Here is a 21,919-nt window from a genome sequence, read left to right as displayed (position 1 = left end):
CATAATATAATAATATAATAATCTTTATTTGTGTATGACCATTTCATACAGTTGCAGTTCAAAGTGCATCACAATTCAATTTCAATTCAAAGGAGCTTTATTGGCATGAGAAAACCTAATTCACACAATTCAGAGAGAAGTCATATAAAAGTCAACATAGCAAGCAACAGGTAAAAACATAGAATGTGCGTGGAATCATGATGTCATTCTATATTTTATTTCTTTTTACGGAATAATTCAATAACACATATTAACACTGATTTTATTTTCCCTCATCATGCTTAGATGTTGGGCTGAATAGCCTATCCTGAATCTTTTAGTTGGATCAAGTGTAACGGTCAGAGAACATGTTTTTTTTTGTTATCAATTATTTTTATTTTCCATAACATAAAATTAGAGACATACATATGAATAGAACAAGAAAAAGTAAAACATTAATCAAAAGAAAAATGCAATTAACAGACAAACACAAACAATAGCAAAACAAGAAAAGGAAAAGAAAACCCACCCACCCCCTTTCCCCGGACCAACACGGAATGTACAATAGTGCATGCCTGTGCTAGGCTGTTACCACTATATAGTGATTTCTTGAATCATAGCCTTAAGCTTATCTGCAATGTCCGACCACATATTAATGTTTTCTTCTTTTGCTCCGTGTAACCTTGCTATCGACTGCTCTAAATATACTATATCTAGAAAGGTTAAGGCCCACTGGCGAAACGTTAACGTATGAGGAGGTTTCCACCGCGTAGCTACCATCTTCTTCGCCGCCGTTAATCCAGCAAAGAAGATGCGCTTGCGTATATTGTTTAGTTGCAACTGTGAGACGTCATTTAATAAAAATAAAGAAGGAGAAGATATGATATTAATACTAAAAATAGTTGAAAGTTTTGAGGCAACCATATTCCAGAATGACGACACATTTGGGCATTCCCAAACCATGTGAAGGAAGGTACCAATACTATTTGAGGCGCAGAGAGTGCAGTTGGGATTATTCAAAATCCTCATAGCACATAGTCTGCGGGGAGTTAAATAAGTCCGATGAACAAAATTTAAATGAATTTGTTGATGGTCTGGATTTCTAGAAGATAGCCTAATGTTAGACCACACTGTGTCCCAACAAAAGTCAGGGTCCAAATTTGGTACATCATTCCTCCAAACAGTATCAACAGATAGGGGCCCATAACTACAGTCTAATAAAAAACCATAGAGGGTGGAAACCAAACCTCTTGTTCTGTTACCATCACAGATAAACTCATGGAAGGGGTGCAATCTAAGGGGAGCTTGCCATGGGACCCCATAGGTCCTCATGGACAATCTCAGTTGGAAGTAGAAAAAAAGGGTATTTCCAGGCAGATTGAAGATGTCACACAAATCTCGAAAAGGTCGTAAACCATTTCTATCAAATAAGTCCCCTAATGTACGAATCCCCTTAGCCCTCCACCTTGGAAAGCGAATGGGGCGATCCTCGATTAAAAGTCTTTGATTATTGAACACTGGGGAAAATAAGTTCCATTTACAATCAATCTTACACATCTTTTCAGCTGCTCTCCATACTGCCACTAAATGAGAAATGATAGGTCCAAAGCGAACTTTGCATTGATGTGTAGTTATGTTTGAATAGATAAGATCTCTCAATTCAACAGGCTGCACTAAACTCTCCTCAAGCTCTCTCCAAGAAACCTTATTTGCTGGGTTAAACCAATTTAAAAGGGGGCGGAGCGTGAAGGCCCAATAATAAAATTTAAAGTTGGGCAATGAAAGGCCGCCATCATCTCTAGCACGCTGTAATAGAGAAAGTTTAAGACGAGGGCGTTTCCCTTTCCACACAAACTTAGATATCGAAGAGTGAAGCTTATTCCAGTATTGCGGCGGTGGTGGCAAAGGGAGCATAGAGCTTACAAAGTTAACCCTAGGAAGAACATTCATCTTTATGATTGAAACTCGAGCTTGGAGAGAGTTGGGCAAAGATGACCATCTATCTAAATCAAGACAAATCTTATTTAGAGTGTCACCATAGTTGTTCTTAACAATAGCCTGAAGAGAGGGGAAAATATCTATGCCAAGATATTTGAATTGGCTTACTACTGGGATTATGGGCGGCAGGATAGCAGATCTCATCTGATCATTTAGAGGTAGAAGGGCTGACTTCGTCCAATTAATTTTGTAGCCGGAAATGGAACTGAACTGATCAAAGATTTGAAGGACATGAGTAATTGACTGTGGTGCATTCTCAATGAACAGTAGAATATCGTCAGCATATAGGGAAATGCGATGCTGTGTGTTGTTAATCGAAACAGGAGTAATATCTGCAGACTGACGCACTGTCTGAGCCAAGGGTTCGAGTGAAAGTGCGAAAAGGAGAGGACTAAGGGGACAACCCTGCCTCGAAGATCTGCCAATCGTGAATAGCGGCGAACAGATCTTACCGGTTAGGACCATCGCTGACGGATTAGAATAAAGTACTTTAACAAAATGTATGAATGAAGCACCAAATCCCATTTTATCTAGTACAGCCCACAGGTAAGACCATTCCAGACGATCAAATGCCTTCAACGCATCGAGCGACAACACTGCGGCGGGGGTCCTCAGCTCCTTAGCCCTATCGATGATATGCAATAGTCGTCTAGCATTATCAGAGGCTAGTCTAGTTCCTATGAAACCTGTCTGATCACAGTGTACTAAGGTGGTCATAAAACCCTGCAAGCGACGCGCAAGCACCTTAGCAAAAACTTTTAGATCAGAATTCAAAAGTGAAAGCGGTCTATAGCTTGCGCAATCTGTGGGATCCTTGTTCTTCTTCAACAATAATGATATAATAGCTACATTCACATCCCTGGAGAAAGAGCCACTTTCAATTGCATATCGAAACATGTCTAGCATCAGCTGACCTAGATCTTCCCAAAAGATGGCATAAAGTTCAGGGGGTATCCCATCCAAACCAGGCGACTTGCCCCTACGCATTGCGAGCACAGCTTCCTGTAATTCCGCCAGATGGAGCGGTCTATCTAAGGCTTCCGCATCCGCCTCGCTAAGGGTTGGTAACTGTATGTTGGATAAAAAATTATTGCATACTGCATCATCGTGAATGACCTCGGAGGTGTAGAGCTCATCATAAAAAGCACGAAACGTGGCATTGACCTCTTTGGGTTCTGTAACCATGGCTCCCGTTGTTGATTTGACACTAACAATATCAGCAAAATGCTCATTGGATCTAAGACGTAAAGCCAGTAAGTGACTGGGTCTTGCACTATTAAAATAGTAGTTTTGCCTTGTGCGTTTCATTTGAAATTCTGAGCGGCGCTTGAGAATGGAGTTAATTTCTTTCTTAACTAGCTCCCTCTGAGTTGCTGTACTAACATCAAAGTTATTTTGGAGAGAATTATCCAAAGTAGAAAACCGAGATTCCAATTCCACCAGTTTGGCTGACCTTAATTTTCTCTGAGTGGACGCATAGAGGGTTGTATTACTCCTGATAAAGCCTTTAATTGCATCCCAAAGAATTCTGGGATCCTCAACTGAGCCTGTATTGATATTTATAAATTCACGCAAACCAGTTTGAAACTGAGCTACAAATGCCGCATCGCGCAGCAGTGTGGTGTTAAACCGCCATCTAGGAGCTCTATCTATAACCTGTTTCAGTGAAGCAACACACAGCACCGCCTTGTGATCCGAGAGTGACATTGGGAGCAACTCTACCTTGGCAATTTTATGAAACAAGCTAACAGGGGCAAAAACGTAATCGATCCTAGAGAATGAAGCATGCCTACCCGACAGAAAAGAAAAATCTCTAACCGTTGGGTTCATTAAACGCCAGATGTCGAGTAAGCCAGTTGAGTTTGCCCAAGCACGTAGTTCTGCAGACGCTAGTGCTTGTTCTCTGCTTTCTACCCCAGTGGATCTATCTAGGTTATGTTGCCATGTTGCATTGAAGTCAGCACCAACAATGATTTTGAAATCCGTCAGTTCCAATAAGGTTTTAGTTAGTAATTTGTAAAACTCTTTGTCTAAAACATTTGGAGCATACACAGAGACTAGTGCTAGCATTTTACCCTCCAAGCGGATTTTAGCAACAGCTATCCTCCCGTCACTGTCAGACCAATCACCCAAAGAATCCAACCTAAGGTTACGTCTAGCCAATATGGCTACTCCCTTGGTTTTGGAAGAAGCAGCTGAAAAGGCTAAAACACGATAATGTTTATTAGCCAATCGGTTGGAATGCTCTTTTAAAAGATGAGACTCCTGTATAAATGCAAAGTCAATTGATTTAGATCGCAAAACCCCCAAAATGCTGGTTCGCTTATGCGGTATATTCGCTCCCCTTACATTGAAACTTAGAAATTTATATTCTGTCATAATTGTGGTTCAAACCATACGCACAGCAAGCACAGTAGAACATTTTAGAATTTCCTAGTTGGTCCCTCACAACAAACCTTCCCAACAGAAAAACAAAACAACCCCAAAAGGAACAGAAAGGAAAAAGCAACATCAAACGAACATAAAAAAACACATAACATTGAAGCTTGAGGGGGAAAACCCCATTAGCATCAGAGTGCACAAAAACAGTTCCCCACCCCATCAACCTATTAGTCAACCTTCATTTCACTCTGTCAGAGAGTGCAAACAAGTAACTGCCCAAAAGTAACCATACATTGCCCTCTGGTGGTTATGTAAATATATAACAGATCACCAAAGTAAAAACAACAACAACAAAAAAGTGCCTTCTTGTGGCTGAATAGCTCTCAAACATTCCATCAGCTCAAATTATGATCAATCTCCCCACTTCATATCACTTAAATAAATGAGAATGGTATGTTAACATTTCTAGTAAAGAAGGGGGAGAGAAAAAAGAAAAGAATAAAGGGAAAAAAAAAAAAATTGAGGGGACTATAACAACTGTAATAATAATAATCAGTCCAGCATTAGGCCCACTTAGAATGTGATAAAGCCCTATAAGCCACGCTAATGCAAATAACCAAACACTTGTGACAGATAAGTGGAAATAAGGCTGTCACCACGACAAGGCACTAATATAATATTAATAATAAAAATAAATAAAAAAGGAAATCAGTGTATATGATATAAAAATATATGCACTTACATATGTAGTTAGAAATAGAAATTAAAAGCACATCCGGGGGGCCATATGCAGCAAAGCACACACAGTGTTAATGCATACTGCGCCACATACAGCCCCCCCATGCATCCATGCATACACACCACAATTACTAATTAGAAGGGGGAAAAAAAGGAAAGAAAAGAAAAGTCTGTATACATAAGTATTTACATAAAACACAGTTATGTATGATCAGGAAACCATATACAACACAGCACACATAATGCATACTGCGCCATATACAGCTCCCTGTACATGCCCAAAAGGCCAGTGCAAACTTAGATAAATGTCAATCATATTAGTTAAGTCTGTTTCCGTCTTAAACAGTAAACTACCATACTTCAAACAGTGAACCTACCCAATCACGACTACAAAATAAATATCCCAATACAGAGCTCCCCTCTCCCCCCATCAAGAAATTAACATTTTAACAAGTAAATTAACATTTTAACAAGTAAAGTAGGTAAATAACTACCCCCCCCCCCCCCCCCCCAGACAGCGGATCCACAAGCACGTAGAGCCAACGCGCCACGAGATCGTACATCCGCCAGCTATTGAGATTAGAAAAAAAAAGGAAAAAAAAGAACGAGTCAATGAGCCAGGGAGAGAGAGAGAGAGAGAGAGAGAGAGAGAGAGGAGAAGCAGAGATAGGTAGAGAGACATAGAGAAAGGGCGGGAGAGCGAGTGGTCTCTGGAACCGCGGAGCCTTCACAATTTAGACCATATTATTTATATCTGTTTCACCTTAAACAGTAGGCTACATTACTCAATACAAAGGCCAAAGCCCAGTCTCGCCCTCCTACCCGAAAAAGTAGCGTTTTAGGCGGCATAAACGAACCATAAACTAACAACCAACATAGCCGCCATTACCTAACAGAAAGAGAGAGAGAGAGAGAGAGAGAGAGAGAGAGAAAGACACACACACACACACACACACACACACACACACACAGCGAGAGAGAGAGCCAGAGAGAGAGAGAGAGAGAGAGAGAGAGAGAGAGAGAGAGAGAGGGAAAGCCGAGATAGATAGAGAGACATAGAGGGAAGACGATAGAGAGAGCAGGCTCCGTCCGAACCGCGACACGGAACACGTTAGACAAAGCCTAACAGAGAGAGATAAAACCCTCTAGACCTATATAGTAAGCAGCACAACGCTCAATAAGAGCAAAGAAAAGGAATACAATAATAACAAGAACAATGTCCATTATATTCAAACAAAAAAGACAGTGAATTATGCTTATAGCTTTAGCAGCCCTAAATCCTCTCTCCTTGCGGTAACCTAAATTAAAACGAGTAACACCCATCTGCTTACAGATCTTGTTAAAAATAAAACAAATAAAATAGGTATTATGAAACGAAACACTTGAAAACACAACGTCAAGTCAGATGATGAGTCCAAAACAATAAGTAGGCTTACATTAACAACTCACCCTTTGGGGAGGAGGAGGAGGAGAGAGTGAGGAAAGAAAGACGCTGCGTAAAAGTCATCTCCAAAGTCCCAGCCAGCTTACCAACAGTCCATTAAAGGCAAAAGGATATCACATCGGCAGAATGTGTTTGAAAGCACGCGATCACGAAAGCAAAAGTGTCCCTGGTAAAAGTTAGTTCTCTGTAACTGTCGTCTCATCATCCTGCGTAGCTAGAGTCTCGTCCGCAGCACCTGGAGTCTTGAACTTATCCTTGCAAAAGGCCAGAGCTTCCTTGGGTGAGTTGAAAGTAGAAGTCGCCTCATCCACGGTTATCCAGAATTTGCTCGGGTGCCTTATTCCGTATTTAACCCCTTCCGCGGTGATGGAACGTAGGAATTCCTTTACTGGCCCGAAAGCTGCCCTTCTCTTTGATGTTTCAGCAGACCAGTCGGGGAAAATATACACCTTTTTGCCATTGTATGTCAGTTGGCCTGCTTTCCTGGAGAGCTGGAGTATGCGTTCCTTTACCCGGAAAAAATGGATCCTTGCCAGGAAAGCCCTTGGCTTATCAGAACGTGGATTGCCGGTCCGATGAGCACGATCCACCTCCGGGGGGGAGTCGGGAAACTCGTCGGGGAATGTTTTCTGCAAAAAAGACTGGATAAAGGCCACTGGGTCAGCCTTTTCTAGCCCAGGAGAGATCCCAATCACTCTTATGTTGTTCCTACGACTCCGGTCTTCTGCTATGACGAGCTTCTCCTCTAGATTAGCACATCTTCTCTCCAATTCAGTGATACACATCTGCAAACTGTCCATGGAGGAACCAAAGTTCTCAATGGCCTCCCCCTGTTCAGCCACGGTCGTGTTCAGCGTGGCGACTGCAGGACGCAGCTCCTTTCCGAAGTCATCAATCTTCTTCAGTAATTTCTTCTCCAAGCCAAGCATCATGGGTTGAATAAAACCATCCATAAACTCTTTCAGTGATTCCTTGAGGACCTCGCGCAGCATGCTCTTTGTAACCGGAGCGTCAGCGTCGCCCTGCATTGCGCCGGCCATGTTGTCGGCGTTTGCGGTCGGAGACCTGGTACTCCTCGACCTCGTGTTAATCGTATTCGGCATGAAACACGAAACAACTGCAAAAACAGACGCTCACCAGTGTTTTGGGCGTTTAAAGTCTCAAAAGAACTATAAAGGCAGTAAAAAATGGGCTTAAAAAATGTGAAAACTATGCACCTCCACAGAGCTCAACAAACGCGTCCTACTCGGTCGCCATCTTGTCGGAACTCTCGGTCAGAGAACATGTTGTAACCACCATGCACAAGGAAGCAGGGAGTCCGTAGAAAAGCTGAAGTTCACGCTGAATCAGAGGAAGTGTTGCACAATAGGAAGTGGTGTGTTTTTATATGTGCATGTGTGTGTTTGTTCGTTCCACTATCAAAAGTACTGAACTAACCCAGGGTTCAGTGTTGCCATGTCTGCTTATTATAAGTGACTTTGGGCTTTTTGTTCTGTAAAGTTGCTTGTAAATATTCGTTTTTTTTTTTTTGGCTTGTTTCTAAAGTGTAGTTGCTTATTTTGGGCTTGTTTCCTAATTTTGTAAACCCAGTGGTTCTAGAACAGTTTCACGTCAAGGACCCCCAAATTAATATGTATTTGTCCATGGATATTTGTCTGTTCAATGGCCTGGTTTATATTGGTCTATTGATTAACTGGCTTATAGTGCTGGACAGAATCCTCTTATCAACATAATTCTAACTTATTGTGTTTTTTTCATAAATGAACAAACACCCTACAGTACTTGATCATGTGCTACAGCGTCGCACCAATGTAGCAGATCCACAAGCTTCGCAGCATGCTCTGAGCGTGTCCATCTGCTACTTGAATTTGAATGCTGAAAAGTAACAGTTTTGGACATATGAGGTTTCCACCAGACAGATGATATATTATATTACATTACTGGCCTTTCAGACACCATGCAACAGCATTTGTTCTGCTGATGATGAACGACCTATGAGTTCAGCATGACATGTCTCCAATACAGCCCAAGAGCAATAGCTAAATCACTGTTTGTTGGATTTGTCATTTTTACTGTACACAATATTGGTGAGAACAGGAGATCTTGTAAACAAAATCTCTAATAAATGTTAGTATTGTCTATTGTGGCTGTGAATTACAGGCTTAAAGGAGTAGTTCACAAAATTGACTTTTTTTTCTCCTATTGATTACTCACGCCATGGAGAGTAAAATAATATCTTTTGTTTTTTGTAGCATTCGTAATTCGACAATTTGATTACAATAAATGTACCCCCATTGTTTCCAAATGGGGGACCCAAATGCATTTAGGTCCCCATTCGGAATCAATGGGGGTAAATTTACTATAACCTTTTTTGGTATTAGGTTTGCGACAAAAACTTTTTTTTATGGTTATGGTGTCAGACCCAAAGGATTCAGGCTTCAGATTGTTATCCGGCCTGTGGCATTGTATTGCAGTGTGTTAATTTATAGTTCTACCATGATGGTACCAAAAAAACAATATTTCCATCCTGATTATCCGAGATGTATTGGTACCGTACAACACATTTTTGTCAACTGCAAACAGACTTGTAGAATGTATTCAAAAGGTGCCCACCATACTGTACAATGAGGTCTGGTTTGTAATTGGTGACACCTCACCATCAATGATTGAAAGAAATAAAAAAAGATTTAGACCTTTTTGTCGTGTTAAGGAGAATTGTTATCCACACTGTCGAGGGCATTTGATGTACAAAAATGTCACTGCCTATGATGCTGCCTGCTATAACTATAAACACTGTTGAACCTGGCAAAGCAGTTTACTGTAAATGTGGTGTATGTAAGAGGTCACTCTCAGTAAGTCAGTATAGTGACTATGACAATGAGAAAGTAATTGTATATTTAAGTTGCGGTTATTTTCCTCATGACTGAATAGCCTACTTAGTAGTACTTTACACATTTCTTGTAATGGTGGGAAAGGCTGGCCATGTGTGTCTGCCCTGAGATTGGGTGGTTGGGGTTTGATCCCCGGCTGGATCATACCAAAAACTATAAAAATGGGACCCCATCCCTCCCTGCTTGGCACTCGGCATCAAGGGTTGGATCGGGGCTTTAATAGCTAAGTCACTGCGACAATGTGCGACATGTCCAGGGGGTCAGCCTGTCTCACGCTATAGAAACAGGAGATACAAGCGCCTGCCCTATGGGCAGGAGCAAGGCTTATTCTTTTACTATTTCTTGAAATGGCAGGGGTCTCTCTAGATAAGACAGGCTGTTGGGTCTGGATTTGTGTCCAGGAAAGTTACAGCAAGTCTTAACTAAGCCATCAGTGGGTCTCCAGGCGTACAGTGAGTTAGATAAAGTATTTCGATAGATACATACATGCATACATACTGTAGATACATAGATAGATACGTTTATTGATCCTGAGGGAGAATTTCAGTCGCCCAGAGGCAGCTCAGCAGTTAAGATGACAGCGTATAGAAATTCAGTCGTATACAGCAATACAAAGGCAAGAAAAAACAACAAGAAGCACAGTCAATACAGAACAATAGTATATACAACTATCCTGCACTATGCAGAAAATCACACCCGTGTGAACTGAGCGGTGGTTAATCGCAATTATTTTAGTTGACAATTAATCGTCATGTAAAATGTCCTAATTGTGACCTCCCTACTCGTTGTACATCCTCATAGCTACTGGCACAAAGGACCTGCCAGGTCTCATACAGTTCCACCCCAGGTAGGTGAACGTGTTGTTTCCTCTCCTCTCCGCTAATGTGTGTGGATGTGTTTTCATTCACAGGCTGACCTTCACTGGAGCGGTCACCTGCCAGGCCGGGTCTCCCTGCTCCTGACCGACCGGCGCACAGCTCCGCTGCTCGTAAGAAATGTTCTTTACTTTTGTTTATTTATCATCGTGATGATGATGCAAGACCAGCTGTGGTCGGAAAACGTGTTTGGACAGTTGGCAAAGATACAGAGAGATACGCTTTTTTGTGTAGAGCTGTGGAATTCTTCTATCCTTTATTCTATGAATGACGGAGCTGTGTCATACTGCTATACTTTATTCGATAAACACAATAAACAAACATTATTCTACCTGCAGTGATTGTGAAGACTAACTACATTGGTTGAGACTTGTTGGCTATCAGCTATCAGCCTAAAGATAGGTTTTATTTATTCAAATCTGTTAGATCCAACCAACTGTTGAATTTCAGTGGTTGCCATGGGAACAAACTGACGCAGGTCTACAATTATGGTTTCACTTTGTAACCATGTCTGTGTGTGGTGCACCTTGAGACTATTATTGTCTTGATATGCTGCGCTGTGCTGTGCTTGTGTGTGTAATGCCGGCCGGCTCAGGAAATGAAGTGCATTGTGGGCCATAAAAAGCAGTTGACTAATGTAGGTGCTCCCACTTCCTGTTCCCCAAGGCCTGTGTGTCTCAGTGTTGCCAAGTCTGCTTATCATAAGCGACTTTGGGCTTGTTTTTTTGTTTTTTCTGTAAAAGTTGCTTGGTAGTTGCATTTTCATGTCAAGGACCCCCAAATGAATCTGTATTTCTCTGCGAAACCCCATCTGAAAATATTTTGATTTAGAACATTTGTGTTCTTTATATTCCTCACAAATATTCCAACATTTTCATGACTTTTTGGAAATGGCAGATCTACAAGCTCACAACTCACCGCTTCACGACTTGTTGTGAGCTTGTAGATCAGCTATTTTAAAATGGCTGATTTAGGTTTAAAGTAGTTAAAAATATCTATGTATTAATAACTAATATTGCTATATTTGTGCATGTGTTCGTGAGTATGTTGCCAAGTCTTTTCTTTTGGGCTTGTTTTCGTAAACCTGGCTGCTTGTTTCTCTCGCAAAATCTGGCAGCACTGGTGTGTTTATGTAACTAGCAAGCGGGCATCGGGTCACCGCAGATGATGTCTCAAGTCAACACCAGAGAGGTTGGAACGTCACAACCCACAAGAATACAAAAGCAATCACACTGGCTTTTATTCGTTTTTTGACACATTTTTCATTTTGAGTCAAAGTTTACTCTGAGAAAAATCTATCTGCTTTTTTATTACTACATAGTTGTGGGCTGATTTGGTTTGTTTTTCTCACGCCTAAAGTGTTCCTCATTTGATGTGTGTGGCCTGTACAGGCTAGATTTATCCAGTCTGGGGTTTTACTCTGGTCTTTACTGTTTATAAGGGGGTGGCAGTGGCTCAGAAGGTAGAGTGGCCCCTAGTTCGATCCCGGCCTCTCCCAGAGTTGGTGTCGAAGTGTCCTTGAGCAAGACGCTGAACCCCTAATTGCTCCCGATGAGCAGGTTTGTGCCTTGCATGGTTTCCTCTGCCATCGGTGTATGAATGTGTTTGTGAATGGGTGAATGTAAAGCGCCTTGGATTCTTCAGGTGCCAGCCCTGGATAGTAGCCATGCCCTAGGCCTAGAGTAGACCATAGAAAAACATGGACCAAAAAAAGAAAAAGCTTCAACAAAAGAATGCCTTTTGTCACAGCAGGCAATTTTTACAACCCCTCGCTACTGTATGTGAAAAAAGCAACCATAATTGTATTATTAGACTGTCGGCAGCTTATAGCCATTTGAAAATGCATCTTGCTTCCTCTGCTGACATATCTGCCCATCCCTGTTTGTATTATTTTCCTCAGTCTCCTTGGAGATTGTTACCATGGTTACACAGCTATCAATCCCCAGGCTTAAAGCCGTGCCGTTGGAATTCACGGCGTTGGGCCGTTGCTCTCCTGACCCATAAGCCCTCAAGTCAAGTTTCACATATAGAATCGCTAAGTCTGTCCGACTGTGGTAGGATATGGCGGTGTCTGTGGCGGTGTGGCGTGCTAGCGGGGCTAATGCCAAACCTGCCGTATAGCGTCTTGTTAATGACTCGAAATCCAGCGGATTAGCCTGAATGACAGAATGCTTCAGCTTCCAGGAGCAACGCGAAGCCCTCTGCCCCCGAGACAGTGTGAGGATTGTGTTTATAAAAAGGAGAACGGTGTGGGGTGGATATGAGAGGCTGGGGTTTGTTGTGTGGAGGTTCTATTAAAGACAGGAGGAGGTTTAGCAAGGCAGCCTTTCCTGTCGCTGTGGTGAAGGTTGAGTCGATGCTGCCCTCACCTGGTGATCAATATTATTGCACTGTCACTTCACTTGATGAATTTTGCTGACTTGTGTGAGGAGTAGGGCTGTCACGATTATGACATTTTACATGAGTAATTGTCACTCAAATAATTGCGATTAACGATTTAATTGTGTTTTTCATTTCTGTTTGGCTTATAGGCTTGAAAGTTGCACATGGCAGATATAGCCTAAATGTACAAAGAAATGAAGTACAAATTGACCCTTATACAGGTCTGTATCTCTGAGAGTAATGGGGGTCCTTGAAATTTTAAATTAGAGAACCAGTGATCGAGGAATAAATACAAATCCCACTAATAATATTGTTAAGGTGGAGCTACAAGTTAATACAATAATAATGTCAATAGTACGGTATAAAACAGGTCGTGCAACATCAACTGAAGCATCCGACCAAAATATAAAATAATTGATTATTGTAAATAACATATCATCATGTGATAAATTATTAGGGATGCGGTATCGGTACTCGTGGTATCGGTACTCGCCCCGATACCGGCCTATTTTGCGGTATCGGTACTCGTCAGATACTGCTCACAAAGCGCCCGAGTACCCTGTGTGTTCCGCCACTTTGCCTTTCTCTCTCTCTCTTAAAGTATCAAAAGTAAAAATACAAAATGTTTGAGCATAGCAGATCTAGAAGATCATGCACAGTACAGGAATTTCCATGGGCTAAACCTGAAAAAAAAGTGAAATGTGTGGCAGTTGTGCAATGTTCTGGGAAAGCAATGCAATTTAATGTGTTATATATAGCCAGAAAGTGAGGAACATCTGATAAAAAAAAAAATTAAAGACATTTTGTATTATTAATTGTACTCGTATCGGTACTCGGTATCGGCTAGTACTCAAAATGAAGTACTCGTACTTGTACTCGGTCAACAAAAAAGTGGTATCGGGACATCCCTATAAATTATGTGGTATCGGCATAGACTGGCATACTCACCGATACCAGCATTTTAGGCTGTAACAGCAACTTTTCTGATACTGGTATCTGTATCAGAACAACTCTATTTAGATATGACCACTCTATCCAACTGCAACTTCATGCATATTTACTCTCCCAGTGATCATGAATTGATTGATAAAAACTATATAAACCACATTATTATTTATATTATATTTGGAAGCAAATTGTCTGTTTTGCACTGGGTTCCAGTGCAAAACCTGTTCAAAGATACTTGGTGACCATTCATTCAACAACATGTCCAACTTTTACTGCTACTACTTCTACTACTTGGTGTTAAATTTGATGGCATATTTTTTTGGCTAAAATGTAATTTAGTTTTTTTAAGATTTTAGTCATTTGAAAATTTGTCTAGTCTTAGTCGATTAAATATAAGATTTTAGTCAACCAAATCAAAAATGTATTTTGGCAGGCCTTGATGGCGTAATGCCTGATGCCAGGTTGCATGCTGAAAATAGCCGGTCTACGAGCAATGCAAGCTTGTAGATCTGCTATTTTCAGAGCGCAACACGTGAGCACAACAAAACATAAAATGACTTGTCTTTTAGTTCTCCTGGATCTCTTCTCCACTAGTCCCTCTGCTATCATTTGAGTCTAAAATGTCAATATATGTAGTCTTAGTTTTAGTCATCATAGCTTAGTTTTCATCAAGTTTTAGTCAGTGAAAAATAGTCGAACATTTTTAGTCCAGTCGTTCTCCATTCCAGGGACTTTGTGGGTTCCTTTATGCGGGTCTAAATTGACCCGTACAAGTCTGTAACTCTTGACAGTGTACAAATGGAACCAACCATTTGTACACTGTCAGAGTTAAGGGGAGACCTTGAAATGTAAAACATTGAGAAACACTGCACTTTAGTCAACAAAATTAACACTGCTAAAGATACTTGGTGACCATTCATTCAACTCGTCCAACTTTTACTACTACTACTACTTTGACTCAGCATGTGGCAGATGCAGAGTATGGGCACCCTGTGACCCTGGCACACCCTATAAATGGGTAATGAGAGATGATATGTCTGAGTGGATGCAATATGCTGAGTGGTTTGTTATGTCAGCTAAAAGCTCCCCCCCCCCCATCTCGCCCCATCTTTTTCCTTGGCTATGTATTATTTATGCCACTGGAGGGCTGACATGATGTACACCTTCCTGCCTGGCTTCCCCTGAGTACCACCATCACCAGATGTCTCGTCACTGTTTATTATGAGTTGTACGCACGCACGCACGCACGCACGCACGCGCACACACACACACACACACACACACACACACACACCAGACGTCCTTAATGGCATCCTGACTCCTGATGTTTGTCAAACACTAAATTATCTTTTTTTTTTTTTTCTAGGGTTGGGAACCGGAATTGGTTCCATTTGCATTTAGGAACTGTTTCCGGGACCGGTTTTATCACACTGTCATGATATGTCATTTATCAGATGTTCCTCACTTTCTGGCTGTATATAACACATTAAATTGCATTGCTTTCCCAGAACATTGCACAACTGCCACACATTTCACTTTTTTTTCAGGTTTAGCCCATGGAAATTCCTGTACTGTGCATGATCTTCTAGATCTGCTATGCTCAAACATTTTGTATTTTTACTTTTGATACTTTAAGAGAGAGAGAGAAAGGCAAAGTGGCGGAACACACAGGGTACTCGGGCGCTTTGTGAGCAGTATCTGACGAGTACCGATACCGCAAAATAGGCCGGTATCGGGGCGAGTACCGATACCACGAGTACCGATACCGCATCCCTAATTTCAAGTACCACCGTAACATTGACAGTGTACAAATGGATCCACGAGGGTCCATTTTGTTCCATTCGTACACTCTCAGAGTTGAAGACCTGTAAGGGACCATTTGAAACTCACTGTAGGAACCGTTAAAGGGAACTGTTAAGGAACCGGAATTGTTAAAATCCTAAACGAACCAAATTCCCAGCCCTAACGGAGACTGTGTTTTTTTTACCAAAGTAATGTTCCCATCCCTTGAAATGACACTAAGTGGACACTAGGTGGTGCTACGGGTTCAGTGTTTGACCTCAGTTCCCTTGCTTTCTGTGTTAATAAAATTGGTTGAAGAGATCATTGCTGCAGAGGAGTTGTTGTTATGACATATTGGTAGTCTTGGTAGTCAGTTTTCATTTGGTGCGATACTTTTATATCTGATAAGTCTGATCATGTATCGGTTGCTTCTGGGGGTCGGCTCTCGCCACTAACATACAGCTCCAGCTCTCAATAATTATAATTGCAAGCAGGAAAATGATTTAGTTCTAAAACAAATCAGGCAATAGTAGTAGTAATACTCACGATTTTGGGAAATTGCTATATGGACCACTTAAGTGTTTCAGGTTACCTCAATTCTGTGCAGAACGGCCCTGAACTATAAAGACAGGTGTACATTGACTAAAATATTTTACGAATACATTTTATTCTTAAAGGAAAGCATTTTAATGTTATATCTTATCCCTTTTACAATTCTGACTTTTATGTTTGATGTTTTTATATATTATTAAACAATGTGGCCACATGCATGCGTTTAAAATCTCAAAGTGCTACAGTACTTTTGGGAGTGGTCCCTGACTCCATCAGTGCTGTCATGATTCTTTTTATTTTATTTTACATGCAACTCTTTCTCCCTCCAGATGGCGCTCTTCCCTTTCTGTTTACATACCACCTGCTACTCTTAAACCAAAACCCATCATCATCATCTTCCCCTCCTCCCTCCAAAAAAACCCTCACTCCATCGTGCCCCACCCAAAAAAATCCTGCAAGGGCAGCTCTTGAGTGAGAGAGAGAGAGCAGGGAAATAAAATCAGCTTAAAATCCTACTATCTTTTACAAAACAGGCTTCGCCATTTCATAATCAACACAACATATGATTCTTTTGTGTATTATGGGCGATTTCAGTCATTTGGGTCCCACAGAAGTCAGTCATGTCTTCTATGTAAGGATGTTGAGCACCCAAAATAGCTGTTCTACATGTTGTGAGCTTGTAGAGCGGCTGTTGTCGGGTTATTAGCTGTTTTTTTTTTTAGATTTAGAGTTTTCAAACTAGCAATAGAATACATGTTTAGATTTTGGAAGCATCTTTCATAAACATGAATGGTCTCAGAAATGTCATGAAAGCAGAGGTCAAAACCTCAAATCGGTGATTTCTTCAGCTGGTTCATCTGTGAATGGGATGGGGATCCTACTGCACCCCCCCGGGACGTACCCAATAGACCCCGTGTCTGTAATTCAACAACATGCACCCCTCTCTCTCTCTCTCTCTCTCTCTCTCTCCCTTCATCCCTTCCCTCCTGACCCCCCCCCCCCCCCCAAAGTCAGGAGTCAGTAGATTCTCAAGGGCAGAGCAGGGATGCATGATATTGACAAATAAATTAGATTGCATGGCTGTTTTTGCTGAATAGTGCACTTGTGATGAGAATTGTGATGGATGTAAAGACTGTGTGTGTGTGTGTGTGTGTGTGTGTGTGTGTGTGTGTGTGTGTGTGTGTGTGTGTGTACACAGTGAAAGCTGATATTGGGGGTGAAAATGTTATTAAATCAAGCATTTACCTTCATCTTTTTATAAGCATACATTAATTTGTGGGAGAAAATCTGGATCCCAATGTGCGTCTGCCTATACATATAAATAATAATAATATATATAATATAATATACATACCGGTGTATATTATCTCATTCACATGCTGAGTAGCCCCTTGGCTAGATTTGATTAAAGTTTCCTGTGTGTTGTATGGCCAGTAGCCTAATGGCTGTGTGCATGTTATTGACCTAGTTCAGCGATGCTGAATTCGATATCTGAGCCATCAGTCGGCGGGTTTTGATGATGGGTTTGTCATTGATGCGACGGATGGAAAGTGGAGAGTGTCTCTCCCCTCTCGCTCGCTGTGCTGACGTTTCAGTGGAGCCTGGCATTTTAGCCGACTCTTGTGTATGTGCCTGTTGCCATGGTTTCTGGCTTTTCATCAGGTACAAGCCTGGAGGCCGGTTAGGGAGGGGAGCTTAACCGAGGAGGATGAGGCTCAGTCTCTTATCTAGCCGTACGCCTTTTCTCTTTAATGTTTGGTTTCGTCTCCATCATTTTTGATTCCTCGTGACTGAAGCAATTTCAGTGTTGGACGTCTCTCTCTCTCGCAGCGTACAAGTTTTTTCTTTTTAAATAAAGGCGTGACATCTAATCAGATGACATCCTGCCAGTATTTACCAATGTAGTATTATTATAACCCCCTGCAGTGACATGACTGGAGCAAGACAGCTGATAAGTCTCAGCTCTAGCATTACTGTCAGTTGCATTGCGGGTGCAGTGGAGACTAGAGAGGGGTTTGTTTTGATTTGCAGTGAATCTGGGTGAGGGAGGCATTAGTTGTGGGATGTTTACTACTAACGGCACGCTGCTCTCGCAGAGGGCGTGGTTACTAGCGCGGGTAATCAAGTTCACCTCACCAACAAACAAACACACACACACACACACACACACACACACACACACACACACACACACAGCCCCTCCCACTCGCGTCAGTCAGTCAGCCACCCCAACCCCCAACCTAAACCCTACCTACACCCCAAGCCAATTCAATCAGCTGGGCTGGGATTTGAAAGCTGGGAAAAGGGGTAAGGGTAAGAGGTTTGAAGGGAGGTTGGTGTGGTGGGGGGGGGGGGGGGGGGGGGGGCAGGAATTAGTTGGGCGAGGGGGCAGCGCATGCCATTTGGATTTGGGGAACACCCCCCCCCCCCCCCCCCCCAATAAAATGTCTGCCTGTCGACTCGGGCCAGTGTCAGCGGGCTCCAGTGGGGTCCGGGGAGCCGGCCGAGTGGGGCTAATGCGATGTGGCATGTCACCCGGGGAATCTAGGTCAAGTTTAGAGCAGGCTGAACAGCTCTGCCTGCCGCAGTCTGACGCTCTCTCTTCTCCATCAATCTGCAACCTCAGCGCGCCACGCGCGCGCCCAGCACAGTGCGCACTTGACTTGATACACTGGCTTCCCTTTATTAATATGTATAAATATAAAATATTGCTCAGTGTGAGCCTGAGCTACGCGCTTTTATTTTTCCCCGAGTCCAGCGATTCTGCAAAAAATAAATAATCTCAGACACATACATGCATTCGCGGTGCATTTCTGTGCCGCCTCCCCCCCTCTCCTCCACACCCTCAGGCTAAAACGCGCCAGCCTCAGCCTCTCCTCCATGGCAGTGCCCACGTGACAACGCATGCCGGGTCGGCGTCTCGTCTGCCAGGAGAGGGAGGGAGGGAGGGGTCTTGTTTTCCCTCCTCGTAGTAAGACAGCAAGGACACGTGGAACCTCACGCTGCAGCTCAGTAGTGGAATGTCAGCATTATCCTTCCTCTCTCTCTCACACTCTCTCTCACACAGTCACACTGTCTCTCTCTCTCTGTCTCTCGCTCTGTCTCCATTAGCCAGACATCACCCTCGAGCTGTTTTTTCTTTTTTTTTAGAATGATGCCGCAATGCTCAGATTCTGCCATGCACCAATTTCTTTTTTTTTTTCCTTCTTTTTGTATCATTTAAAGTCAGTGGATGCTTCTAAATGGGGGGGGGGGGAGGGGGGATGCCCTCTGGAGGGCAGTGCCATACAGGGGTCATGCAACTCTGCATGGGCGTGGCGCTCCTCCTCAGCTGGACCCGCCTTCCTCTTCACATCTGGTTTTCCAACTTTCTGAAAATGTTTTGTGCCATGGATCCCCCATTCATGTTCTGGAGAGGGCACTTTTTAACAGACGGATAAATGGGCAGGGGCTCAAGCCCCTTTTGATGTCTCTGTGTGCACGTGCCTGCCCACCCAGTAGAGAAGATTTACGTAAAATAAATTAGCAAAATTATAAATTCTACATCCCCCAAACATTTGCGAGGTGTGTGTGTGTGTGTGTGTGTGTGTGTGTGTGTGTGTGTGTGTGTGTGTGTGTGTGTGTGTGTGTGTGTGTGTGTGTGTGTGTGTGTGTGTGTGTGTGTGTGTGTGTGTGTGTGTGTGTGTGTGTGTGTGTGTGTGTGTGTGTGTGTGTGTGTGTGTGTGTGTGTGTGTGTGTGTGTGTGTGTGTGCGCGTTGGCTGCCAACGGTCACGTGGAATCGCAGGGATACATGGGAGAATGTGGTCGGAGCCTCCCGAAATACAGCACACGAAGAAGAACACAGCCGGCTGGTATCAGCTCCTCCCCCCCTCCCCCCCCGCAAATCTATCATCAAGTTTAACATAAATGGGACCATATTTGCTCAAAACGCATATCATGGTGATTGAAAGGGAGTTTTTCACTAGCGACAGGAACCATAAAGTATTTATGACAACGTTTATTAAGGTTAGAAAATCAAAGGAGAAGACGAATAGGGTCCAATGTAGACAAATTCTTTTTGGTACCTCGCGGGGGAAAACAGCGCAACTAGCGGCCAATCATAGGAACTTTGGCTTCCGTGTTTGCTTCAGATAAAATCCTGGCAACGACACGCCTGGGCACAAAGTGAAGAGCTGTGGGCTTGTATATCTGCTATTTTTAAATAGCAATACATTTTGCCCACTTTGAGAACCAATGCTCTAGACATCTGGGGCTGTGGATGTCACTTAAGTTATGTCACCCCGCAGCATTTATTTTAAGTTAAATTATTCTTTATTTTCTTTTTAAATAATGTATTCACATAATGTGTGTGTGTTTATGCATGCTAAATTGATACAGTCACCCAGTAAAAATGCAGCTGATGACCAAAATTCCTCAGCATATTATTCTAACATTGATTTTATTTGAAACCTACTTAATTTTGTGGACATTTAAGGCAGGGTTTACCGTTTGATCTTCTTTTGATTTTATTTCATGAAAGATTCCGATTAATACAGGGCAGATTAGTTTACTGATCAGTCAGTAGTAGTAACTTCAGTGGTGGAATTAAATATTCCCTCATGCTCTCCTCCTCCCTAATCCGCCCGGTTTTGGCGCATTACCTCATCAGTATTAATATATTCATGTGCTTTCAAGTCCTTTACTACTACTACTGTACTCCTCTTCTCCCCCCCAACCCTAGCCGGGCCCTGTGATTGGCTGTCTGAATTGTTTTCAATGGCACAAAAAAAAAATCTTTTTCCGACTCCATGGATACAGCACGCGGTTGGTTAAAGTGGATTAGCCAATGGGAGAGCTGCGCGGGTTCCCTAGTTGTCGAGTTCTGCCCCCCCCAGTTCCCCCTCCCTTTCCTCAGCCTGTGAGCACGCGATTGCTCAGTGGGGGGGATCATCCAAAACAACAACATGCATGCGTGTTGCTGCCCACGGTGCCCACGCCAGCCCTGGCACCCCACCCACCCAGAGAGACAGACAGACTCAGAGGGAGGTGTGCTTGGTTCGTTCCTCTTGTTGTTCATTTCAGACGGACTCTCCTCTCTCTTCTCTTCTTTTACACACCACACTTTATTCCTCACTTGCAGGAAATAAATGACCCTTCAATAAACGAGGAAATAAACATGTATTATTATGCCATATTTCATATGGGTTAAAACTGGGAAAATGTGTGCAAATAAATAATACAAATATATATTTCTTCAATCAAACATTTCTAATTCACAGCACAGCTTTGCTTCTTGGGGTCCCTGCAACAAAATATTTTCAGATGGGGGTCCGCGGCCAAATATATATATATATATAATTCTGAGGGTCCTTGACATGAAACCGTTCAAAAAAAGAAAGAAAAAAAAAAACCTTTGTAGAATCGCCCTCAGGTCTTAATCGGTTTAATGGGTCCACATTTTCAATTAAAGAAACAGACCCTCGGGATCAAATCAAACTATTTTTAAGCTTGTTTTCGCTGCTGTGCCGTTTAATATCGGTGCCCATCCCTTTTTCTTCTCCCTGGTAAAGGCTGGCGGAGGATGCATGCTGCATGGTCCTTACGAGCAGCCTGCCTCACATCCAAACGTCCTTAAAATGACCTCGTTTCCCGACACTACAAGGAAGCAGCGCTGGGACCTCTGGGCTAACGACACTTTCTACTTAAAGCCACTGCAAAAAAAAAGAAAGGGGGGATGAAAAAACAACAAGCGCTCAACGGCCGGAGAGCTCTGTGGAAGTAGAGCAGTAATCTCTCAAGACCATATTTTTTTCTTGTCTATATGTTCCAGTTTGCTACAGCAGTGGTTCTCAACCTTTTCAGGCCGCAACGCCCCCTAAATAATCATATTTGAACTGGGGAGTCAAATAATTGCGGCGGAAGGTCGCAGTTTACCATGAGGCCCTGAGGCGTCTTACTAGTCATATTT

General features: G+C 42.6%; 1 protein-coding gene across 1 annotated transcript in view; it reads left to right on the top strand.

The window, feature by feature from the left end:
* The window catches only part of fam49bb (family with sequence similarity 49 member Bb), a 72,058-nt gene that overhangs the window by 10,200 nt on the left and 39,939 nt on the right, over positions 1 to 21,919 (top strand). The window contains exon 2 of the mRNA XM_080751502.1: positions 10,343 to 10,420. The gene's annotated coding sequence lies outside the window, so the exon portion shown is untranslated. The remainder of the gene's footprint in view (positions 1 to 10,342; positions 10,421 to 21,919) is intronic.

Source organism: Nannobrachium achirus (genome assembly GCF_963921795.1).
Source record: "Nannobrachium achirus genome assembly, chromosome: 21".
Lineage (NCBI taxonomy): Eukaryota > Metazoa > Chordata > Actinopteri > Myctophiformes > Myctophidae > Nannobrachium > Nannobrachium achirus.
Note: the sequence above shows the minus strand (reverse complement) of the source record. Positions and strands in the feature narration are given on the sequence as shown.